Raw genomic sequence first — 26,683 nt, 5'->3', positions numbered from 1 at the left:
AACCTCCATTCTATTCTCTGTGTCTATGGAATGAGCTTTTTTGCAGATTCCACATGTAAGTGATACCATACAGGATTTGTCTTTCTCTGTCCACGACCTTATTTGATTACCCTAAGCATTCTTGGGCTTCTCTCCTTGATACAGAAGAGCAGTGGTCAGTCACAGAACCAAGGCCTCAACACTAGCCTTTGACTCTCAACCTGGTGCTCTTCCCATCAGACCATGCCCTCCTCACCACCTGCAGCAGGCAGGCAGGCTCATAAAACACGTGCGTGTGTTTGCACACCAGCCTCACCTTCCACCCACCTCCACCACCATCATCATCACACCTGTTGAACCCTCGGATCAAAGAGCTGTCCAGGAGAATAAAAAATATCAGGACCACATGATGTACTCAAAATAGCATCTGATCAGGCAGTGTTCTCCAGAGAAAGCGACCCAACAGAAGATGCCCATGTATGTGTGTATAAATATGTGTGTATGTGTGTACGTGTGTGTGTGTATACATATGTTTTGTTTTGTTTCGGTTTTTTTTTTTTTACAATTCTTTTTTTACATCTTTATTGGAGTATAATTGCTTTACAATGGTGTGTTAGTTTCTGCTTTATAACAGAGTGAATCAGTTATACATATAGATATATCCCCATATCTCCTCCCTCTTGCGTCTCCCTCCCCCCCTCCCTATCCCACCCCTCTAGGTGGTCACAAAGCACCGAGCTGATCTCCCTGTGCTATGCGGCTGCTTCCCACTAGCTATCTATTTTACGATTGGTAGTGTATATATGTCCATGCCACTCACACACTTTGTCACAGCTTACTCTTCCCCCTCCCCATATCCTCAAGTCCATTATCTAGTAGGTCTGTGTCTTTATTCCTGTCTCACCCTTAGGTTCTACATGACATTTATATATATATATATGTTTTTTAAAGGAATTGGCCCATGTGATTGTGAGGCTGGTAAGTACGAAACACACCCAGATGAGTGTGGATGATGAGCAACATCAGTCTGGTCCATTACATCATCACATCTGCCCAGGTGTGGATGATAACACGCTATGACCAGGACCACACTTTCTGGCCAGCAGTCCTCCTGCTGATGTTCCTCAGCATCTGCAAGGCCTTTGTCATGGAGGCCTTCATCCCCATCTGTTCCCTGGGCAACTGGACAGCACTGCTGGTCCGAGCATTGGTAATGGGCCTTATATGTCACCATTGTCAACAGGCACTCCTAGACTTGAGTCCCAGACATTCACATAACTTTTCCTGTCTCTGGGTTTCAGTGAAGTATTTGGGGAAGTACTGGGGGAAAAATTTTGGAAACTCAGGCAGGATTTGATGCTGGGACAATTCTTTTTTAAGCTTATAAACAACATCAATTTTTTTCCTCACATTTCTAGAATCTGGGAAGTCCAAGGTCAAGGCACATGGTTCTGAGGCAGAATTTCTTCTCCAGAAAACCTCCACTTTAACTCTTAAGGCCTTCAACTGATTGGACGAGGCTGACCCACATTATTGAGGGTGACTTTACTTAAAGTCAACTGATTTCGGATGTAGCTACATTTACAAGATACCCTCACAGCAAAGTCCTGGTGAGTGTTTTATCAAATAACTGGGTACTAGAGCCTCGTCAAGATGAGACATACAACCGTCACATCTTCTAAAACAAACTTCTGTCAAAGCCAGAAGAGCTCTGGGGACACAAAATCACCTCTTCTTACCAGAAACCCAGAGATGGAATATAAAAATGGGGAGAATTCCCTTCTCTGTGATACAAGGGGAGGGTAGCTACTTTCATCCCATCCTGCCAGGAATTTGACAAGCAGGTTCCTGCCAGGGAGAGGGATCTGGATAAAACTCCCCTTCACATAGCATTGGCCCCTGCACCCTCCCATGGGTGCCCTCATGACAGATATAGAGAAGATGGGGAGAAACAGCTGCTACCAAATAGTCTCAGAGACCCCGAAATCCACTCACTGCCTAGTCGCCTTCAAATCCTGGAGCACCAGTGAGCTAATTCCCCACACTTACCCTCACCCTCCCGTGAAACAGTCACACTGGGATTGATTTTCTTGATTAGCTTATTTCTCACATTTGATAAATAACACCTGCCCTGTTCCAGTGCTTTCCTCTGACTCTGTTTATTAACAACGTTCGAGAGATTTTTCTTCTCCCATGATGGGTACTAAAGGCGCAAAATTCTAACTAATCATGTCGAGGGGAGGGCTCCAGCCATCCGTGGCTTTGCGCCAGGCAGGGACATTTTATTTGTCAAGGGCTGACCGGGGCAGCACAGTGTTACTGGAAGAGTTCTGCTTCTGGAGTCTGCTTCAGGGGGTCATCCTGGCCCTGCCTTGAGTGGCCTTGAGCAAGTTTGTAACCTCCATGAGCTTTGGCTCGAAGATCATCTGAAAAGAGAGTTCTCCTGCCTATAAAGTGGGAATCGTTGATGGGACATTACTATGGAAAAGCACCTTTAAAGTACAAAGTGCTTCATGAACCCAGGGGCTGGGCCACTTCCATCCTCACTGTCCCAGATCCCTTCTGAGCCTTGTCACCCACGCGGCCTCAGGCAGCCCTGCTTTGGGGCCTCTACTGGTTACTATTGCTATGTACGTACAACCGTAAATGCACTGACATTAGCAAAAAACATTTTCTTACGCTCAAGGATTCTGCTGGTCAGGAATTCAAAAAGAGCCCAGCAAGGATGGATTTCTTTGCTCCCTGATGTCTGTAGCCTCAGGTGGAAAAAGTCAAAGACTGGAGTGACTGGGCACTGGAATCATCTGAAGACCTGTTCACTCACAGACATGTCCACTCAGGTTCATGGGTAAGAAATAGGGGCCACCACCTCTAGATGGAAAGTCCCACTGTAAGAACAGTGTGTAGGATGGAAGATATTGTTACAGACATTTTTAGGAAATTCAGTCTACCAGGGGTCTGAGTCACTAGATGAATGAACAAGCTGGCAGGTTAGAATTCTGGGCCAGGGATGGAATTTGGCAGATGTAGTACCCCTCTATTCCTGGTCATTTCTGACTCCAGGCATCCACTGAGACCAGCACAAATTGTACCCAGCCCAGGAAACCTGGCCAGCACAAAAATCAAACCAAGAAGTGTCCCAAGGAGGGAGCGGGACAGACGGCACAACTACCATTTCCACCCACTCCTGGCCTCTCTGCCTCCGCCACGGCCTGAGCTAGTCTTGGTACTTACGTCTCCCCATTTCCCAGAATGATCCCAGCCTCCCATTTCCTGGTCAATGCTCCCCAGGGTCAGCCCCTTCAGGGTATTTGTAGTAGACTCTCGCTATGTAAACTCTGTTCCATGGAGGGCAGCAATGGCATTACCGGGGAACTTACTATAAATACAGAATCTCTGGGCCCACCTTAGATCTAGGGAATCAGAACCTGCATTTTAACAAGATCCCCAAGTGACTGTGATGTGATAAAAGCTGGAATAGCACCAGAGGAGGAGAAAGAGAACTTGATTTGAACAACTCAGGCTACTGGGTGTTGATTCTGGCTCTGCCTATTTAATAGCTGGGCCAACTCAAACTACTGAGCCTCAGTTTCCCTAATTATGTAAATTAGGTATCATAGGCATGTGTGTGTGAGTGTGCTTGTGTGACATTATGCCTCCCAGGGCTGGCAGTCAATAAAGTTCAACCCTGAGGGCCAAGCACGGCCATCAGCCCCCCGGCCCCCTTCCACTTGGCCAGGCCTGTCCTGAAGTCTCCCCTCTGCCATGGGGTGTGAGAGAAGCCAGCTGTCAGAGCGGCCCAGCAGCATGGTGAGCATTACAGGGAGGTGTAAAGCTCAGGGAACTCCTCCTGGAGACAGCAGTCTCCTTGAGAGGAGAGGGATTCAGGACGTCTTGCTCTCCTTTGCAGAACTTATTTATTTTTTCCAACAGACACTGTTTATCGCCCACTTACAGGAGTTCTGACTGGGGCCTCTGTCGCTCTTTAGACTCTGCAAACTAGGTCAATCCCCTCCAGAATTTACTTGCGCTGGGAAATCTGCCTGGCTGTGGCAGCGAGGGGCCCCGACAGGGACCAGGGGCTTCGTGAGGATTCACAGAACCGCGGTCCCTGCACCCAGCGGCAGTCCCCAAGGTCACCGAGCTTCTCCCGCTACCGACGCCCAGGCCTACCAGGCTCCAAGTGTGTGTGCAGGGGTGTGTATGGGGGGACTTTACATAAAAATTATGCTTCAGGGCTTCCCTGGTGGCGCAGTGGTTGAGAGTCCGCCCGCCGATGCAGGGGACACGGGTTCGTGCTCCCGTCCAGGAAGATCCCACATGCCGCGGAGCGGCTGGGCCCGTGAGCCATGGCCGCTGAGCCTGCGCGTCCGGAGCCTGTGCTCCGCAACGGGAGAGGCCACAACAGTGAGAGGCCCGCGTACCACCAAAAAAAAAAAAATTATGCTTCAGTATGACCTTGGAAAGCAGAAGAAGGGCTGGTAAAAAAAATGTTAACAGGGGGCTTCCCTGGTGGCGCAGTGGTTGAGAGTCCGCCTGCCGATGCAGGGGACACGGGTTCATGCCCCGGTCCGGGAAGATCCCACATGCCGCGGAGCGGCTGGGCCCGTGAGCCATGGCTGCTGAGCCTGCGCGTCCGGAGTCTGTGCTCCACAACTGGAGAGGCCACAACAGTGAGAGGCCCGCGTACCGCAAAAAAAAAAAAAAAAAAAAAAATGTTAACAGGATATTCATGTACTCCAAGCCTTTGTTTAAAATGTACATCAAAACGATCCCACCCTTCCCCTATGCTACAAGCTTTCAAACGAAATTTTTAAAATATCATACGTAAAGATGATGAGCAGTCCTTACTCTATCAGTACTGCTAGCTGCCAGTCCTTCTTTAGATCTAACTTCAAGTCCTACTGCTTTAAGTGTCTGCAACTAACTGCTCAGCACCACGCACACAGTAACTTCTCAGCAAGTACACAGCAGGTGGTTGTTCCGGAAGCCTATGGCCTGAGGTGGGTAGAAAAATCTCTCCATCTCTTTTGATTTCCCAGGAGGTCTGCTTCGCTAGGGTCAGATGGTCCAGGTGTGTTCAGGGTCTTGCTAAGTCCAGCTGGCCTCCTCCCCAACCAAGAGTCTAGACAATCAGCGATGCTCAAATCGCCCTTCAAAGATGGGCACAGCGCCGTGGGGACATCTGATTGTGTTTCGCAAAAGAAATCGGCATTGAGGTTTCATAGTGAAGTAAACGTAAAAATAGGGAAATACTGAACCACAGAGAGCAGGGACTTTCTAGAAGGAATATGTTATGGGAAATGATCCTGCTGCTAGGCAGCGGGATGACCAGGCTCTGGTCTCTCTTCTGGACGCCGGCCTTTATGTCAACATCTAACTGGCCTGTGAGCTGCCCTGTCTAGTTAGGAGGGTCACATCTGCACAATTCTACAGACACTGTCCTCCAAAGTCATTTATTAGAAGATTTCAAAACATTTCAACTGAATGTGCAAGCGCTACATACGCGTTAATATAATAATTCTCTCACAGCAGAGCCACCAGAATTGAGCACCCTGGGAGGTCACCCGGCGGGTCCATGGGGCAGGGATGCAGAGGTCCAAGCTCAGCCTTCTCTGACTCACTGTGCAGACAAGGTCCTGCCCCAGCACGGGCCATGAGAGGGATCAGCCATCCCAGCCTCCACCTGATGGAGACACGCCAGAGACAAAGTGATGTGCTTGGAAGCAGGAGATGCTGACAGCAGATCACACCCTGGCACGGCAGCTGCCCCGCGGGAGAGCCAGGCCTCCTCCACTCCATCTGGCTGATCCACAGCCACATAATCTGGTTAATACAGACGACTTCTGATGACTGGGTCCCCAAAGAACCGTGTCAGGGCCAGATCTCCTGGCCAGAAATGGAGAGATCCATTTCCATGGGAAGGGATCGCTCCCGGCCCACACAGACGTGGGCCTGGCTTTGGACTTTAAAGGCCAAGGTCGAGGGGTCTCTGATAGTGGAGTAGGGGTTCTCAGGTCCCACTTGTCTCAAGGCAAGATTTGGAGGACTTGCTAACCTTTCCTCCTAAACCGAGGGCTGATTACGGGCTACAATGTGAATGAGTTGAATTGACCCGTGGATGACCAGGTCCCTTACCCAGAACTGCCTCTACCTTCTTGTAAATACATCCCCACTTTCTGACCCGAACTTCACTGCTCAGCATCTCAGTTCCTCGGAGGAGCGCCATCCAACCTTCCAACAAGCCAGCAGCCCTCAAACCTGGCTATGCATCTGCATGTGCCAGTAGGAAAGGCTCCTCTTCCTTCTAAGAGCTTGTCAGAGGCAGACAGGACAGAGAAGAGGACAGTGGGGGAGCCTATAGCATTACGGACCCAGCGTGCAGTGGCTGGGAGAAGAGAGGAGAGGGATCCGTGACAAACCTGGGGAGGTGATGTTTAGGAGGGACGGGGCCTTGCAAGGCGACGCCTGTTTATCACAGATGCCAGGGCCAGACAGTTCAGGCATCTGCAAGAGAAGCCAGCTCAGGGAGCCATCCTGAGAGGTGCTAGAAAACCTCATGCGTCATTTCACGTGTCTGTACATATGGGTCTGCCGAGGGGGCGGCACAAGAGGAAGGAAGTTCACACTGCCCACTACAAGAGTTCCCCTTGAGGATGTGCCCGAGGAAGTTTCTGGAACCCCCAACCTTGCCCACACTCCTGGCTGTGCCCCAGCTCTGCATTCTCCCCACTTCCCAGTCAAAACACCCAGCCCTAAGTTCTCTGGCTCAGGTTTCATTTGCAGCTCTCCCTGGAGACTTCCTTCCAGGGGTCCCCGTTAGAGCAAGCTCATGTACACAATAAACGGAGTCACTCAGCAGCAGCTGGCGAGTGTTTTCAATGAGTTGGAAAATCAGGTTGAATGTATCATTAAATATGGTGCTTACGCCGAAGCCCAGACATGAGGGCTAAGTGCTTTGTGATTAGACCTGCCTTTACCCACTCCCCAGCCCCCTTGCCTTCTCTTCACCTTCGTCTCTGCTTCTCCAGGGTTTTTAAAGTTAAAATCTGCCTAAGTATTTTATTAATATGTTGTAAGAGATGCTTCTTCAAGTAAACAGTTCTTTGCCTTAGGGGTCAATGTGATCTTTTGCTAACAGCAGGTGTGTTGGCTTGTGTATGTACATGAGCTCATGAGTGCGGCCCTGTGTGTGCGGGGGCTGAATACATGTTTACCGTGGACACCTGCCCATACAAGTGTCACTGTGCTTGTATTTCTGTCCCATGGGCATCTGTGCATCACACACACACACACACACACACACTCACACACCCTGGCTCCCAGAGCTGTAGGTGCTTTAGTTTCAGTTTCTGAATGTCTTGAGAGGCTGCAGTCTGTCTGGATGGACGGACAGAGGGCACTCAGATGGCCACCAAGATGTGTTTTCCTAGCTGACCAGGACCACCACCCCAGCCCCCATAGTCTCAGGACCTTCAGTCCAGGGGGGTCAAGTCTTCAAAGGTCAGCTGCCCACTTCTGAGCAGGCATAAACCAACCCAGCACAGCCTTCCTTTTTTCCTTTCACCCCTGCCTCTCTGCTCTCCTCCTAATGGTATCTCTTCCCTCCCAGCCTCCTCTGTCTTCACTTCCCTTCTCCAAGGAGCCAGATATTAGACAAGCTTGACACGGACCCAGAGAGCACAGACGTCAGAATGGGAAAGGCAGGGGAAACCATCTCCAAACTCTCACTTCATGGATAAGCAAACTGAGACTCGGAGGTGCAGAGAGGTTTCTCCCAAGTGCCCAAGGAAGTAATGGGAGAGCCAAAACCAGAGCTCGGATTTTCCCAGCCTTTTCCACAACTCTGCCCTTGAAGGAGAAAAACCATTTCATGGGCTCTTTTGCCGCCCCCCTCAAGCCCCACCCATGTCAGAGCGTCAGGATAGAGTGAGTGTGACCAGGGAAGGTCCCCAGTAAGGGAGAGAAGTCTAACCTCCTTCCTGGGCCAGGAGTCATCAACTGCTCTCTGGGAGGTAAGGACTTCAAAGGGATTCTCTTCCCAGTGAGCGGGAAGGAGTGGGCGCTGAGACACGGAGGCAATGGCCCTGCAGCCATCAGACCTTTGGTGTGACTTTACAGGTGCCGCCTTGGTCCCCACACGCCCCCAGCTCTGCCACGTGGCCACCAGAGCGCTGGCACCGACCGGCATAACCACGGAAAGAAACAAGAAAGTGCTGACATGAGTCCCAGCTTTTCGCCCTGGAAGGGGCTGCAGAGGTAGACGACCCTCCGGTTCAGTCCCCCGTGTTATGCAGGAACGCTGCACACCGGGACTGAGGACTTGCCCCAGTTCGCTCAGGTAGGTCCAGGGTTGCATCCCTAGAGCACCCTTCTGTTTACAGACCCTTCGCATCCGTTCTCCCACTTGGAGCTGGTCCTGATGATACTCCTATGAGGACAATGCTTGGCAAGACCTCAGATGAGGACACTAATTCCAGATAACGTGCCCACATGGCAATAGTGTCCCCACAAGACCAGCTCAGCTGTCTCTCGTCTGTCTACCACAGCCTACCGTTCCTCTGCTTCCCTGGAGATAGAGCAGATGACAGAGGCACACGGAGGGAGGAAGCAGAGATCGGGGACACAGGTGTGCCTGGGACTCCCCCCAGAGCACTGCCCTCCGCAAGGCCCCCAGGAAGCCAGGCTGACGCGAGGGCTGAGGAAGGGGCGGGTATGATTCGTTCTCCAAGGTCAGGGGCGCCCTCTGCTGTTAGCACGGTGAATTGCACGGCCCCAGCCCGTGCTCAGAGACTGTCCATTGAAAAATCAGGCAACCGGCCTGCATCCTCCCAGAGGAAGGGCTTATACAACAGGGTCAGTGGAAATGGAACCAGAAGGCCTTCCTTTTCCTGGGTGTCAGAGCTGAGTCTATCCTCTGAGGACTCAGATGGGGAGGGTGTGGGAATTGGGGAGGAGAAAAAATAGGGGGCTGCCTTAATTCTCTGGGACAGGGGAGCCTTTTATTTGGGATTTAGGGCAAAGGCAGTGCCCCTCCCCCCTCCTCTCGATGTACTGATATTTCCAGAAGCTCCTCTCACTTATTCAAAGACCAAGCTGTGCCAATGGAGCTCAGAGGAGCCACAGCATCCATGAAGATTTTACTCAGTCACCCACCAGCCTAAAAGTTAAAAAAAAAAAAATGTCCTTTTTGGCAACTTTGAACCTGGGCCAAAGCGGAGTGTAGCAGCAGGAAGAGCACAGGACTAGGAAACCTGGGATCTGGTTCTATGTCTACCATGTATTACTTATCGTTGACTAAGGCTTTTCTCTCTGTGCCTCAGTTTCCTCTCCTGCAAAATGGGCCTTCTAATACGCTGCCTTACAACTCACAGATGTGTCCTGGAAAATTCACTTAGGTAACAGATACATAGCAGTGTTAGCAAATGGTGGTGATGTTGCCTTGCTCCGTTTTCTTTCCCACGAAATGGGCAGTTATGGTGGGAAGGTGTGGACAGAGACTCTTGACTTTGAAATGTCGTTGGTGGTTCCATCTTAGCTCTTAACCATGTCATTGGGCTCCCACCTTAAGGCAAGGCATTGCCAAGGTTGTATAAAAAAAAATGCTGTTTTAGTGGGGCAACAGAGTAGCCGAAAACTAGACAGTCCCCTTAGCACTCAGCCTCCTGGAAAGCAGGGGCTGCTCCCAGCTAGGTCCAGAGGATCTAGGACTGGGGGAGGGGAACTCTGCTCAGGAAGGCAAGAGAGAGCAGGGTCAAGGTCCCAGCGACAGCATGAGGACCCTAAGATAGGGGCATGGAGGGAAAGGACAGCTTTCTCTGAGTTTAGGATTATCCTGGGACCAGCCCTGAGTTGACTTTACCTGACAGACAGGTCAGGAGCATTAGTGAGAACTCGCTGTGAGGTGGGGTTCCCTCTGTCCCTGTGCCCAGGACAGATCCTGGACTTCACTGGCCTCAGCACCTACCCCGGTGCAGGCAAACTGCTTCCCCAGTAGGCGGCATCCAGCAAGCGCACACAAAGCATTACTGTTATTATTATTGTCTCAATCATCCTTGTGATTACAGTCCTAGCCCTCTTATTTCCTGCATGATGTTCTCTTATTTGCATTTCCATTTCCTCATCAACAAAACCAAGAATGATCTTTGTCCCTCCTCAGCTCCCAGGGTTGCAACAGGGAGAGGGAGAGAGGTATCCCAGGTGCATCTGAGAAGGAAGGTTCCAGAGGGACCCAAAGTGCTATTATTGAAGGCTAAGTGTTCCGTGGCAAAAAGCTGCTGCAGCAATCTCTGCCTGCACTTGATTTCAATGGGCATATTACTGTAATGTCCCAGGGCTGCCGTCAGCACCAGAAGGTTGAGCTATTTGTAACCACGAGACGCGTGAAGATCAAACGGTGGAGGGAAGCTCGTCTGGCTTACCTGAGAAAACAGGGCCATCGGCTTTGAACAAAACTGGAATTGAGGCGTGGCCACCTGCATCACATGCCGCTGCCCAGGGCTTCCTGTGGGGAGAGCAGGAGAGACAGGCGGGGATGAGAAGACAAAGGCAAGGAGAGGGTGCGTCCTCCTGGGGCACCACGAAAAAGAGAGAGAGAGAGAATCCAGTTATAATCCCACCCCCGGTGCCATTACGGATGCTAGAAGTCCTGTCTCCCTCCACCTGTTGCTCTGAGAGCACCGCCTGCCCTCCACAAAACTTCCTGGGCCCCTCGGAGCTGGGTTGAGTGCCTGGTCCTTGGTTTCAGGCTATTCCTCTCCCTGCGCTCTCATCCAGAGCGACAGAGGACCCCAAGGCAGCCAGTCTCCACAGCTCAAGTTGCGGGGAGGGCATGGCAGTGAGGTGATGCCCTGACTGGACTTGAGAAGCGGCCGGAGGTGGAAACCAATGGGCAGGTCAGAATCCTGTCGAGACCCTCATGAATGTCCCCTCAAGGCTACGGCTGCCTTTTAGTTATCCCCAGGCCTCTCCCTCCTCATGGTAGGTCCTCCCAACTTTCCCACCACGCCTCCCTGATGTACATTTGCAACTGTTTCCAGTACTGGGGCGGGGTGGGGGTGCTGGGAGGGATGTCATCTTGCCTAAACCTTACTCCCCATGGGATGGCCAGACACTCGTCCCCCTTTTTCTTTTCCCTCCAGACCCTGGGAAGATCTCTGGGCCTTGGTTTTGTCATCTGGATGATGGCAGTAGTTGTCAGTCAGTGCTCTCCGAGGCCCCGGCTCACTCCCAGCACTCTGACTGTCCTCATCAGGCCCCCTCTCCCGACACCACGGGCCAGCAAGGCCTGTGCCCCTCGGCGTAGAGATTCTGCTGGTCACCTCCTTCTCCCCCTCCCCCCATCACACTAGGAATTTCCCCCCAGACTTGCTGCTTCATTTCACCCTTTGTTTATGACAAAACATACACATTTATCATTTTAACTATTTGTAAGTATACAATTCGATGGCGCTGAGCACACTCACAATGTTTTATAGTATCGTCACTATTTATATGCAAAAGTTTGTCATCGTCCCCAATATAAACTCTATTCTCATTAAACAATAACTCCCCCCATTCCCCCTGCCCTCATCCCAAGTAACCACTATTCTACTTTCTATCTCTATAAATCTGTCTATTCTAGGTGCCTTATATAAGTGAAATTATACAATATTTGTCCTTCTGTGTCAGACTTGTTTCATTTAGCATATTTCCAAAGTCCATCCATGTTGCAGCACATGTCAAAATTTTATTTCTTTTTATGACTGAATAATATTCCATTTTATGGATATATATACCACATTTTCTTTATCCTCCATCTGTCCATGGACACTGGGTTGTTTCTACCTCTTGGCAATTGTCTACAGTGGTGTCACACACATGGATGTACAAATATCTGTTTTGAATTCTCTTGGGTATATACCTAGGAGTGGAATTGCTGGGTCACGTGGTAGTTCTCTGTTTAACTTTTTAAGGTGCTGTCAAACTATTTTCCCCAGTGACTGAACCATTTTACATTCCCACCAGCAATGCATGAGGCTTCCAATTTCTCCACATCCTCACCAACCTTGTTATTTTCAAGGTTTTTTAAATCATAACAATCCTAGTAGGTGTTAAGTGGTTTCATTTCACTCTTAAACCCCCTCAACGCCCAAGATGCTTGTAGTTTTGTATGATAATGGTCCTAATCTTGTATTCCATTAGGTATAAATGATCCAGTTTAAGAGGGAAAGTTCACAGAGGGCAGGAACAGCATATGGTTCCCTCAAGACCACCATTTTCACTTTCATGTCTCACTAGGAGGTGACCAGGGTGGCCTGCAGAGGAAACAGCTTTCTCCCTTAAGTCCCAGAGTCCAGCTGTGTCCGCCCTTCCCACTGACAGACACTGGAATGCCAGAGGCCTCAAGGACAGTCTTTGATGAACCGGGAGAAAAAGAAATAAAAGAGAGTAAGAAAGAGTTGGACGAGCCTGAGATAGAAAGGGCAGGACCCAAGAGTGAAAGCAGGGAGAGGAGAAGAGAGATTGAAGGCAGAGCTAATCACAGAATCCAATCTCCAGAGAAGCAGATTCTGCGGCTCTTTCTCTGCACCTGATTCTTCACCTCACGGATCTGAGCTGGAAAATTACAGAGATCCTGCTGCCGAACTCCCTGCCACCTCAGCCCCTGCCGCTGAGGCCAGAGACAGCCTCAGGTGGCCCCCAAGGATGCCAGTCAGGGCCCAGGCAGACTGGAGAATCCAGCTGCTGTCAACACAGCTGTTGCTCTGGGCTTTGCCAAGGGAACTATCACTGCGGACCTTTGAGGGGTGCAGGTTACTCCAGGAGAGGGAGGGACCAGGAACGGGGTGGCAGTGGGACCTGTGGGTGTGGCTGACTAGCCAGTGGCTACATCCCTGCTTCTTCTTGTCCAGACATCCATGGAAAGGCAGAAGAGATGCTCAGAGGCTCACTCACCCAAAGGGCAGGATAGGGAGATGCGTGGAAAGGGACATGAAGAACCCCGGGGAGGCCAGGAGAGCGGACCTGGGGCAAAGGGAGGCCTGGGACACGTGGATCAAATGTAAATCGACTGTGCGGGTCTAAACTGGAACATTTTTCCCTCTCGGCTCCCTCTCTCTCCGTCTCTCCCCATCTCTCTCTCCCAGTTACTATCAAGGCAAAATTTATGAAGGGCTTGAGGCACTGGATATTCCTTGTATTTCAATCTAACTTTTTGCAATCTCAAGTGAACAGCTTGGCTGCTTCTGCCTGTCAGGGAATTTAAATTGCAGATGGGATGGTGAGCCAGCCACCCGGGCAGGAGCAGCCCCTCTAGCGCGCACCATCATTGCCTAGCAACCAGGCTGGGAAGAACTTGACGAAGCTGTAGAAAGTTCCACTCTGGAAAGTGCCCTTGACCCAGGGCACCTCCTGGGAAAAGAGAGGGAGTTTCCCGGAGAGAAGAGACAGCCAGGTAAGGGTAAGAGGTCTGCTCAGTCAAGGAACGCAGCCAGGGAATACAACCAGTGCCACTGGTGTGTCCTTTCTGACATACAGAATCCCCTCTGGCCTCTGCCTGGTTTTTGATATTCCATTGTTTGGAGATTGTTTTCAAGCTAAAGATGCCATCCTCCTTCTCTGTGTGCCCCTCACACCTCGCACAGCGACAGTGTGTGGAGAGAGACAAGAATGAATAATCCAACACACACACACACACACACACAATCACGTGCAGAGATAGCTAGGTGCTTATGCTGTTAAAAACTAACCGCCAGGGCTTCCCAGGTGGCACAGTGGTTGGAGTCCACCTGCCGATGCAGGGGACACGGGTTCATGCCCCGGTCCGGGAGGATCCCACATGCCACGGAGCGGCTGGGCCCGTGAGCCATGGCCGCTGAGCCTGTGTGTCCGGAGCCTGTGCTCGGCAACGGGAGAGGCCACAACAGTGAGAGGCCCGTGTACCCCCAAAAAAACCTATTAAGTCTGCTCCCGCTTGGACCTCAGTTCTCCAGGATGGAACTGGTATGATTATGGCCTTTGGCCTTGATCAGAGTTAGTAAAGTGTTTGCTACACTTAACATCCTAGGAAAGAGCACCCCAAATGCACTTAAGGCTATAATCAAAGCATATGCTTTTACTTAAATAATTGGCTTTGAGAATAAAAGTGTAAATAGTACCCCAATGTGTCTGTCAAAGTTTACACATATTGGTGTCCCATCAACTTTGAGGCAAAACAACCCTCCACACACACACTCATGGAAAACACACCCACATCAGACACACCCTTTTCTACCGTGTGTCCAGGAGATACCTAATGTATTTTCTGGGTTCCTGCTCTGAGTTGAATTGTCTTTCCTCCAAAAAAAAAAAATATATATATATATATATATGTATGTATACGCTGAAGTCCTAATCCCTGGTATCTCAGAATGTGACCTTATTTGGAAATAGAGTCACTGCTGATATAATTAGCTAAGATGAGGTCATAGCGGATACGGTGTCCATAGGACTGGGGTGTCCTTCTAAGAAGTTGGATGGGCCATGGCGAGACACAGAGACACGGGGAGGATGCGATGTAAGGATGAAGGCAGAGATTGGAGTGCAAGCAAGCAGCACCAAAGATTGCAGGCAAACCAGCAGAAGTTACAAGAGGCCGGGAAGGATCTTGCGCTATAGGTTTCAGAGGGAGTGTGGCCCTACTACACTTGGTTTTAGACTTTTAGCCTCCAGAACTGTGAGATGATACATTTCTATTGTTGTAAGCCACCCAGTTTGCAGCCCTAGGAAATAATACAGCCTGCTGTCACCCTGCTGAAGGGGACCAGAAAGGCCCATGTGCTGGCAGAGCCAGCTCGAAATGAGATAGAAATGGGTCTGCACAGGAACACGCTTGGGCCCTCTGGATGCAGATGCTGGCATGGAGTTGAAGGGTTTCAAAATCTTTGAGATTTTGGGCAGAGAGCTGGATATTGGCTTTTTGGCTAAATTGTGATTTTTCATTAAAGGTTTGTTCAGTGGAAAATCGCATGGCCCTCGAGTATCCTGTGGGGGAGCAGTGTTTTCAGAGTGCTGAGGCCGGTGCCCTGGCCCGCATCTTCTTCACACGTGTCGACCCCACTCACTGGGCACTTCTCCACGGCTGCCTGGCCCTGTCCTTTAGCTTGTCCTGCCCCTCCAGGGGGGCACATCTTCCAGGGCTGGCACCACGCTGTGTCCTTCACTGGGTCATGCAGAGTGTTGTGCACTTAGTAGGTGCTCAATAAATGTGTGGGAATCAATGCACAAGGCATACAAATATGAAAACCATGATTCGCACAAAGACGTCTAGTGAGTCACCACCAGTGGAATCAGCGCACCAACCCATTCATTTCTGAGTTGTTATTATTGCTGTGTTATCAATACCCCATTCATTGTGTCTGATTCAAGTGTATTTGCTTCGGGTACCTATGTCTTCCTGTAAATTCCAGAAGGTAGGTAAAATGGGTGTGATCACCCCATAGGTCAGAGACGAGACAGAGGTAGGATCTGAGTACTGGACCAGTGAGGAAGCTGGACGTGGAGTGGGCCAATAGTTGAGAGCATATGGTTCTAGACCTGCCCACTGATAGAACAAGTTACTTCACCTCCCCTGACTGAGTATCAGTGTCAGCAATCTGTTAAATGAAGGTAGTTATGCCTTAAGCAACCTGCAAATGACTCTCTGACCTCTGATTTCCCAACCGTGGTAGACACAGAAAAGTGCCACCCAGGTCCCCTACTGTGGCCGAGGTCAGCTTCAGCTGGGGGCACCGAGCCCACAGGTCAGGGGGATGAGTGAAGCACGGGTATCAAAGGCCAGGTCCTTTTGCCTGATGAGTAGTCCTCAGTCCAGAGCCCCAGGCTTTGGGGCCCGCACCCCAGATTCAGCCCAACGTCCTCCTCTTCCCAAACCTACCTCCTCCCCCTTCCTTCAGAAGTGTGGGTCCCCAAAGTCACCTTGCAGCCCAAACTCCACCCCAGCATCTGCATCTAGAAGGCCCGACCTGCAGCACCAACCTGCCCCTCTGCAGACTTTTTAAAAATTGTGGTAAAATACACACAACATTAAATGGATCATTTTAAACCATTTTTAAGGGTACAGATCAGTGGCGTTCTGTACGTTCCCAGTGTTGTGCAACCATCACCACCATCCATCCCCCCAACTTTGCTGTCTTCCCCAACTGAAACTCTGCACCCACTCAACTCCCCATTCTCCCCTCCCTCAGAAACCACCATTTGACTTTTTGTCTTCATGAATTTGACTGCTCTAGGGACCTCATATAAGTGGAATCATACAGTATTTGTCCTTTCATGTCTGGCTTACGTCACTTAGCATGGTATCTCCAAGGTTCATCCATGTTATAGCATTTGTCAGAATTCCTCCCTTTATGGCTGATTAATATTCCATTGTATGTATAGACTACATTTTGTTCATCCATCCATTCATCTGTCAGTGGACACTTGGGTTGCTTCCACCTCTGGCTATTAAGAATAATGCTGTGCATCTTTACTCCCATCCTGCCCCTAGGTTCTTCATGACCACTTTTTTTTTCAAAGTGAGAGACTGGCATGGACATATATACACTACCAAATGTAAAATCGATAGCAAGTGGGAAGCAGCCGCATCGCACAGGGAGATCAGCTCGGTGCTTTGTGACCACCTAGAGGGGTGGGATAGGGAGGGTGGGAGGGAGGGAGATGCAAGAGGGAAGAGATATGGGGATATATGTATATGTATAACTGATTCACTTTGTTATAAAGCAGAAACTAACACACCATTGTAAAGCAATTATACTCCAATAAAGATGTTAAAAGAAAAGAAATAATATAATACATGTAACATACTGGCACTGTAAAAAAAAAAGAGAATAATGCTGTGCATATATATTTTTCTCTCACGCCAGCTTATCTCCATGTACAAATGGGCCTTCCTAGCCTCCTTCAGGATGACCAAGAGGTAAGAGGAATGGCGGACATGGTCAGAATTTCCCAATCATGGGGTTAAAAAGGCACAATTTCTCTAGCTCTCCTGGCCTCAAGGATGGTTAGCTGGGCAGTATCCTGGGCAGAGATGCCGGTGTAAACAAACAGACAAGGCAATATCTGTTTTCCAAGGTGCAAAAACTGCACAAGGTATGGAAGTGAGGAATGACGGAAAAGCACTGGGGCAGCCCAGAAAGCGTTCACGTCCTCTGTCCTTGCTAGGCCACCTTTCCCTATAACACTGCCTGTGACATTCCCTGCAGAGAAGGAAGTGAGCAAGGGTTCCCCACTCTGCAGTTTGCCTTGCCCAGCACCCCCTATCCACCCAGCCAGGGGGAGCCCCGGGAAGATGACTGTATTAGAAACAATCATCCCTGACCTCAAAGAAAAACATGATGGATTGCATTAATTCAGCAACAGCTTCTGAAAGCCCAACTGCACCAGGCACAGTGCTAGGCGTATGTCACTTCGCCACTGAGACCACCCTCCCAAGAGCTCAGGAACCCGTTAACTGGGTCTCCATACATAACGGGCAGAATAATGCAACCAAGCACAGGAAAACTGCCCTAATGTGCTGTCCTCTTTGGGAGGAGACTGTCCCCGCTCTAAAGACCTGGCCCCTGGACCCTTAGGGCAATTCCCAATTCTTCTGCTCTATGTATTCATTCATCCAGGCATCCCACAGTTGTCTTTTCATCTGCCAGGCACCATGTTGGGGAAGCAAAGGTCAAGAGTGCATCCCAAGCAGATAAGAGGAGCCCCCGTCCACATACACGCATTGTGAGCAATATTGCCGGGGATGAATATGTGCCCTTCATCGCAAAACAAAAAGACAGCCTCTGACCCAACTGGTAAAAATGTAAGCACACTGTCCTCTGCCCACATGGTCAGCAGTCAGCGGGTTTGGGAACAGCATCTCTGGCAGCTTTCTCTGTCAGAGACCTTGGGCTGATCAACATTATTCAACCACCAACAGAGCAGTGGGTCAGCCCCTTACCTTCAGAGACTGCCCCCCCTCCACTGCGACCTTAATACCCACCTCAGCACCAAGTGGCCCCTGACGAAGCTTCAGGGACCAGCCATTCAAATAGGGACCTGGAGGCCGGTTGTCACCTCAGGAAGGAAGAAAAAACCCAAACTGAAGGCACGTGAGCTTCCCCTGTGCCAGGAACCCTGCTGCCTGTCACAAGCCAGACATGATGTATGGGAATAATAAGGCCCCTTGAATTACCCATTAAGTACTGTCAGCAAATCACATGATTTCGTTTTTAATATTGCACGTATCTGGCCCCTGGAAAATGATGATGATGCTATCTCCGCCGGCTGGATAATAAACAGAGCTCCCCCCCACACCTCCCTCCCCCCTCCCCCCACCGAGCCAGGGAGACACAGCTCCTCCTCCAAAGTCATCTCAGAGCAAAGGCAAGGAAAGGAAGGAGAGACAGCCCACACTCCCGCTCCTGCATCTTGGGCTTCAAGCCAGCACTCTTCTGGCTGCCTTCGCGGATACAGGAGGGTTCACAAACTTCCCTACCTTGTTCCTCTCTCCAGCCAACTTTCCATGGCTTCCTAGGGAGCATTGCTGCTGTGTAGATGTCACTTGCTCAGAGTAGCCATCCCTGACTCCCCTGTGTAACTAAACCAAGAACCCTCCACGAGTCTCCCACCAAGCACCTGTGGTTTCACGTCTAGCATCCCACCTGTTTGCTTGTTCAATGCATCAGTCATGAGACAACATGCCCCGGGAAGGCAGGAACCGTGGCTGCCTTGTTCACAATTCAGCCCCACGACTGGCACACAGCAGGACCTCAGGAACCACATGCTGAGTAACTTAGTAGTAAATGCTCAGTAAACCCTGTGGGACTGAACTGGGCCACATCTCCTAGAGCTGATCAGCGCATGGTGAACTTTGGCGAGCATCAGAATCACGCCACAGGGTTTTTTAAACCACAGACCGCTGGGCCCCATCCCCAGCTTCTGATTCAGTAGGTCTGGGGTGAGGGGAGGGGGGGCCTGTGGATTTGCACTTCCAACCAGCTGCGAGCTGATGGCAATGCTGCTGGTCCAGGGACACCACTTTGCGAAGCACATCCGGAGAGAATCGCCCATAAATGCAGATACCCGTTTCCTGCTCTGCTGCCCTTCTCATCCAATTTATTGGAGCTGCCCACGTGCGTACAAGTGACAAGGACAGAAAACGGAGCCCTCTGGATCCCATGTGTCCTATGTGAATAAAATTCTTCTCATCCCTAAGAGTGGGAAGGTAAACTGAGGCGAATGGATGCGAAGTGAGGTGGATTGTTCAGGAAGCTGGCACAAACAACACAGCACCCCGCACACCAGATCCACAGCTTCCTGTTCCAATCACTGGGCTGCACTTTTGTGACACCAACTGTAGAAATGAGTTGGCTTCCAAGTGGCTTATTAGAGAACAAATTATTCCCTGTTTTGCTACTCTTTCCATTTGAGTTAATCTGCAAGTCTAAAGTCCAAGCAGGTGCCAGAGTTATTCCTGCCACTGGCACCAAACTGCATTCAGAAAGCACAATTAGCACTTCGTTAATGCGCCTCAGAATGGGATAATCTACATATTACCCAAAGGCCGCCTCAGTCCCCACTGCACTTCACCTTCATGTGCCAAAGTGCAGGTTGCCCTGCTCACGGGCCTTTACAAATCCAGCATTTGCCAGGCAGCTGTCCCGAGCTTTTCATTTGAACAGAGCAGGGAGGACCCCCTGGTGACAACAGTTAAGAATCCCAGATGCAGCCTCTCTTCTTTCTTCCTATTCCTTTTCTTCCTGAACTATTCAGGCCACAAACCACCCAGGGGTGGGGGGTGGGGGCGGACAGGGGCATCCTAGAAAAGTGGGCACCTGTGCCACGGCCGGCACTGGGGAGACACAGTGGCCCAGAGCCAAGTGTTGGAGCCCAAGTGTGGAGAGGAGGACCCAACCAAGGACAGCTCAGCTCAGGGTCTGGAGCCTGAGCACTGTGAGAGGTTCCTTCATGGGACGAGGGCCACAGGGGGAGCCTGGTATGGGGTGCTGGAGCTCCAGAGGGTAAGGAGGGAGTCCCAGGAGGGGGCAGCTAGGCGAGGGGTATGGGTACCTAAAAGGATTGGAAGGGTCTTCCTCACCAGGTTAGGGGGACAGCCTGGGACAGGCTGGGAGGCCAAGAGGGATGAGGAGGGCATCTGTGCCAGGAAGGGGTGATGGTGGCAATGGAAGATTACATAAGGGGAGATGGATCAAATAAGAAACATAGGGGCTTCCCTGGTGGCGCAGTGGTTGAGAATCTGCCTGCCAATGCAGGGGACACAGGTTCAAGCCCTGGTCTGGGAAGATCCCACATGCCACGGAGCAACTGGGCCCGTGAGCCACAACTACTGAGCCTGCGTGTCTGGAGCCTGTGCTCCGCAACAAGAGAGGCCACGACAGTGAGGGGCCCGCACACTGCGATGAAGAGTGGCCCCCGCTCGCCACAACTAGAGAAAGCCCTTGCACAGAAACGAAGACCCAACACAGCCAAAAATATAAATAAATAAATTAAATTTTAAAAAATGTTTAAAAAAAAAAGAAACATAAACAGGAGCCAGATTTCCCACTGTTAGAGAAGGAAGCTACAAGCATAAAAAGGATGAAAACTAAAGTGAATCCTGAGGTGTGAGATTGGAATTTGTGGTATCTATGTGAACTGATGGTTTTTAGTATTTAGTTAGATAAACATATAAATACGCATGCCATTGTATGTGTAGACATACATGCACATATTTCTCCACTCTGTCCACCAAGAGGGTCTGGGAGCCACCCCAGTACCCATGAGCACACCTAGCCCTTAGATCTTGGTTTCTAAATATCATTCTCCACTGAAAGGAATCAGGGCTCCCTGAAAAATGGGCTGATTCCAGACAGGGGCAGGGAGAGTACAACACGAATTTGGAATATCTTACTTTACCGTAAGGAAGGAAGCACTCAAAGAATGATGGGGACTTGTGAAAAGGACACTAAAGCTAGCGTGAAGGGATTCCCACCGGGCAACTCTGAGACAATTTCAGCATCAAAAGACATAATAATAATAAGGTACCATCCATTGAATAAAATATGAAACACAAGTTCATCCTGATATAGATAAATGAATAAATTGAAGTTTGATAAGGAATGGGATCTTCACCTCATCTCAAGGCATCTCCACACATGGTCACTTACAAAGAGGAAAAGAGTAACTCTGCCGTGGAGAAGGCTGGTGACACCACCTTAAACAAAAGTCATCAAAGCCTATCTCACCAAGTCTGGGACAAATGAGAATCACGGGATGCCTGCTAAGCTGCAATAAGAAGGGCAGAGCATCACTTCTACGAAACTCCTGCCTAAGATGCATAGTCTGAATCTAATCATGAGGAAACATCAAATCAGACAAACCCAATGTAAGGGACATTAATCAAAAGAGTCGGCCTGGCGGCTTCAAAAGTGTCAATGTCTGGAAAGTTAAGAAAGGACTGGGAATCTGTTCCAGAGTGAAGGAGATTAGGGAGACACAACAGCGAAATGCAGTGTGTGACCCCAGACTGGATCCTTTTACTCTAAAGATCATCATTGGGGCAGCTGGCCAAACTTAACTGGGGTCTGAGGATTCAATGTTAGTCATGAATCAGGTCACTTCCTGCCTTCAATGATTGTTTATGGTCACATAAGAGCATGTCCTTGTTTGTAGAATATATAAACTATAAAGTATTCATGGGGATGGGCATGATGTCAGCAACATACTCTGAAATAGTTGAGGAAGAAAAAAGTTTTTTGCACTGTATTTGCAGCTATTCGGTATCACTGAAGACTGTTTCCAATAAACCATTCAAGAAGCTACAGCAATAATGACAGCAAAAGACTTGAGTCTCCTTCAGCCAGCACTGTCTGGCCGAGCTCTCAATGGGCTCAGTCGGCTTAAAGACACTGCATGAGTCAGCCTCACGCCACCGGGGTGAGGTCATCAGAGTCGTGCCTGCCATTTTAAACATCCTGAGTGGAAGAGTGGCTTGAGGGGAGATCAGTGGATGCTGTGCCCTCCGGGAGCGCTGCACTGATTATGGGAAGGATCCAGGCCACTCAGATTGGGAAGACGGAAGTCTATCGCTGATGTGAACGCTGGGTCTTTGGGGAGGGGAGCAGTGTCCTGGCTTCCGATCCCAGGTCTGGTCCTCATGGGTGCTACTCTCTAGGGCTCTACCCTCAGAGGCTTTGCCTCCTCTTCCTTTTCATGCGGAAGGCTGGCTGGGCAGGAATGTCTATGCCAAAGCCTATCCCGGAAAGCAGATGTGGTCCTCTCGGGGGTCTGACCTGCTTGCCAAGGATGAGAAGCCTCCTTCAGTGTAGACTGGCGTTCACACCCGTGCTCCACAGTGCAAACACGGCAAAGACTAACTAACTGATTCACCCCTAGAACAGGGGGACCAGGTGGTGAGGGGTCTGACAACCACATCGTGAGAAGAGAAGACCCAGCAGAGATGGGACATCTGTCTTTAAACGTTTGAGGAGGTGGCCCATGGGGTGACTGGATTTATGTCACATAGCTCCAGCTTAACACCTAGAACCAATGGTGGAGGATGAAAGGCAGTGGAGTTCAGCTCCACATAAGGAAGGGACTTTCTAATACTGGATCTAGCCAACGCGGGCCAGGGCCCCTGGGTGGGCTGGGATCCTGGAAGTGGGCAAGCAGACACTGAAAGGCCATCTGGGAGGGGAGCTGCAGCAGTGACCTCATCAATGTCAGGATGATTCCAGGGAAGACCAGATTACCCTGTATGGCTCTGACTAGGAAAAGAAGCCAGAGCTTTAGTGAGCAGAGCGAAGACAGCATTCCTGGGCTTTGTTTAGGCCAGCAGGACAGTCCCACCAAGCCAGGGCACCTCTGTCTCCCTGGCAGCTCACCTTCTGCCACCCGGCCCCAACTCTTCCAGTATCTAAGGTGAGTAGACGCAACACAAATCCTGAGGAAGGACCAGGACCTACGGCTCCTCAACACTGTGTCTGGGACTCCGTGGCCTCCCAGATGTGTGGCTTCTCCACCACCAACACGGAGGCTGCCCCCCCAAGTCCAGCTTGAACCATAGTCCCACCTGTTCCCAAAGACCTCTGGCCCCTCCCAAAGGCAAGATGGCTGGCCTGCCTGGTGAGTCTCCTCCTTCCGTCACCTGTTTCTCTTCCTTCGACCCTTGAGTCACTGTCCCTACATCACACAGGTGAACAAGCCTCAGGCTTCAGGTTACAAATCCTAAGCGGAACCGGAGGGCTGTGCCCTTCCTCCCACTTTACCAAGAGCTGGTGAAGAAGAGGAAAGGTCATCGGAGCCCCCGGAAAGAAAGAGCAGGGTGCTGCAAGATTCCTCATTACGCCAGTTCACCTGGAGACAAAGGTTAGGTCAGCGCGGAGAGCTTCCCACAGGCAAAGCCATCAGCCACTGACGAGTCCAGCAGATACACATATACTGTACAGTTTCACATTTGCGTTCATTGCTCTGGCTGGATTTATTAAAAGAAAGAGACAGGGCTTCCCTGGTGGCGCAGTGGTTGAGAGTCCGCCTGCCGATGCGGGGGACACGGGTTCGTGCCCAGGTCCGGGAAGATCCCACATGCCGCAGAGCGGCTGGGCCCGTGAGCCATGGCCACTGAGCCTGCGCATCCGGAGCCTGTGCTCCGCAACGGGAGAGGACACAGCAGTGAGAGGCCCGTGTACCACAGAAAAAAAAAAAAAGAAAGAGACAGTGATTTTTAAAAAGGCAGAGAAAGGGGATTTACAATAGCACATAGGGATACTGGGTTGTTGCACTGGACGCATTATTCCCCAGGGGCCTGAATAAAGAATTAGAGCAGTGGGATCTTATTTGATGTTTCCATACGCCTGTCGAATTTTCAGCTTGGATGCAATACCAAGCAGACCCAGTAGCCAGCCCCTCCCTTCTCAGCACTGCCACGACAAGTTTTAAGGGAGACCAGGTCAGGTTTATTAGACACTTCTATTATTCAGCTTATACCCCACCCAGCTCCATGGGCACAAATCACTTTTACATAACCCATGTATTCACGCACATACAGTTAGCAACTTTGTGTCTCGGAGTTTAGCAGCAAACTCAAAGTTGAAAGCAACCGACAGCCAGACTTTTATTTTTTTTATTTTCACGGTACTGCTGATAACCCCTCTCCACGGGCTAATCTGTCCAGTGAACATGCCATGGGCAAGAACGGACGGTGGCCTGGCACACCCAAGACCTGGCCTCTGCATTGGCTCTACTGCTAACTTACTGGTGGCCTTCAGAAGTCAGAACCTTCCCTGCCTCTGTGATCATACCTGCTCTATGTACTTCAGAAAGCAATGGGGTAGAGATCATAAGATCGTGAACAGGAAAGTGCTCAGAACAATAGGAGGTGCTTTAAACCTATCAAATTAGGCGCCATGGAGTCAGAATCAGGTTTAAAAAATGGGATCTGCTTTCCGCTCCAGACAGGGGTCCATACAGCTTTGTTCTGGATTCCCGTCGTAACTTAAAGGGAAACTTTCACAATGCCCGGAGCCCTTGATGTCCTGCAAATGAAGGAGGGGTATGTCCTCAAATTCCTTGCAGCAGGAACCCACTTAGGTGGCACCAACCCTGACTTCCAAATGGAACAGTCCATCTACAAAGGGAGAAGTGATGGCACCTACATCATAAAGCTGAAGAGAACCTGGGAGAAGCTTCTGTTGGCAGCTCGTGCCACTGTTGCCATTGAAAACCCAGCTGATGTCCGCGTCGTATCCTCCAGGAACACTGGCCAGCGAGCTGGGCTGAAGTGTGTTGCTGCCACTGGAGCCACTCCTACTGCTGGCTGCTTCTCTCCTGGAATCTTCACTAACCAGATCCAGGCAGCCTTCCGGGAGTCAAGCCTTCTGGTGGTTACTGATCCCAGGGCTGACCACCAGCCTCTCACGTTAAGAGGCCTCTTACGTTAACCTGCCTACCATTGCTCTGTGTAACACAGAGTCTCCTCTGCAGTATGTGGACATTGCCATCCCGTGCAACAACCAGGGAGCTCACTCAGTGGGTATGATGTGGCGGATGTTTGCCCAGGAAGTTCTGCGCATGCGTGGCACCATCTCCCGTGAACACCCATGGGAGGTCATGCCTGATCTCTACTTCTACAGAGATCCTGAAGAGGTGGAAAAGGAAGAGCAGGCGGCAGCTGAGAAGGCTGTGACCAAGGAGGAGTTTCAGGGTGAATGGACCGCCCCACCTCCTGAGTTCACTGCTCCTCAGCCTGAGGCTGGTCCGAAGGTGTGCAGGTGCCCTCTGTGCCTATTCTGCAGTTCCCCACTGGAGACTGGAGTGCTCAGCCTGCCACTGCTCAGGCCACTGAGTGGGTAGCAACAACCACTGAGTGGTCTTAAACTGTTCTTCCACAAACTCTTAAAACGGAAATAGGTTGAAGAAAAATAAAGTTTCTTAAAAAAAAAAAGGGGGGATCTGAACATAGGGCTGTGAAGAATACAGAGTCTGAGTCATGCTCTGGTCCCACCCCTCATTTCACAGGTAAGAAAGTGGGCACCATGGGAGTCACGGCTACTCACAGGACAATGGCAAGACCAGTCAGGTTCGGATGAGACAGTTAAGGTGCATCCCATACTTGAATGCCCACCCAATGGCCACCTAGCCTCTGCTTGATTATCTGCATTGACGAGGAGCTCACTTCCTCAAAGGCAGCGCCTTCCACCTTTGAAAGGCTTAGGAGACTTTTCAGAAGCATGAGGAAGGAGAAGCAATTTCTGTGGCCTTTTCTTTACCAATCATTTGGTCCAAGAGATACTAACGACGCCCCATAGACTGCTTCTGCCCCCTTTTCTATACAATACCTGGTCAGTGGGGCTGTTCCCCATGACACTTCTCTCCTTCAATCTGTGCATCCCTGCATCGCTGGCTCCTTTGTTCACTCCTCACATCAGTCTCTTTGCCACCCTGGTCACCCTGCAATCAACAGGCTCTAATTTGTCCAGCACTAGTTCCCAGCTCATCTCTTTGGCGTGGCCACCTTGTCCTTGACAGCTGATGGTCTGAATATTCAGGACCTCTTCAGTCACCTTGTGTCAGAGCAGCTACTGTCAGCAGCTCCTGAAACTGAACAGGAAGCTGAGGGACCAGGCCTGGACAAGCAGAACTCCACGTGCTCCAGTCCACTGTTGATACCTGGCACAAAAACTAAGGCCTTGAAACAACCCAGAGAGGCGGACACAGAGCCTGCGGCTTGGCTAGGCGCTGGTCAGGGGCCAGTACTCCGGCAAGGAAGCACCCTGCACTGTAGAAGATGGCAAGAGAGACCGTTGCCATGGTGACCGTCAGGCAGCCTAGACTGCTGCAGCCGGTGAGGAAAAGGCACTAGGAAGGATCGTAGTGAGAGGCAGGAATTCACCCACAACCACTACCCAGCCCGCCAGGGGCGTCACCAACTCAAGCTGTGCCTGGGCTGCTTCCCTTGTGGTCCACGAGGAGAAGGGGCCAGGGTTGACATTAATCATCCTATAGGAGAAGGGGAGGTCTTCAGGGGGGTGTGTGTGCATGTGTGTGTGTGATATGTCTGTGTGTGTAATGTGTGTGATTGTGTAGTATCTGTGGTGTGTGTCTTTGGGGGGGTGTTCTATGTGTGTGATACGTGATGTGTGTGATATGTGTGATGTATGTGATGTCTGGTGCGTCTGTGTGTATATTTGTGTGATGTGCGTGGCTG

At 50.5% G+C, this 26,683-nt stretch overlaps 1 pseudogene across 1 annotated transcript; it reads left to right on the top strand.

Moving 5' to 3' along the window:
- Positions 1-24,436: 24,436 nt before the first annotated feature.
- LOC308622636 (small ribosomal subunit protein uS2-like) lies at positions 24,437-25,352 on the top strand (annotated as a pseudogene). The gene has a single exon. The product of its transcript is annotated as a small ribosomal subunit protein uS2-like (transcript).
- The last annotated feature ends 1,331 nt before the right edge of the window (positions 25,353-26,683 follow it).

This window comes from Mesoplodon bidens (genome assembly GCF_964165515.1).
Source record: "Mesoplodon bidens genome assembly, chromosome: 9".
Taxonomy (NCBI): domain Eukaryota; kingdom Metazoa; phylum Chordata; class Mammalia; order Artiodactyla; family Ziphiidae; genus Mesoplodon; species Mesoplodon bidens.
The sequence above is the reverse complement of the archived record's forward strand: the minus strand, read 5'-3'. Positions and strand labels throughout refer to the sequence as shown.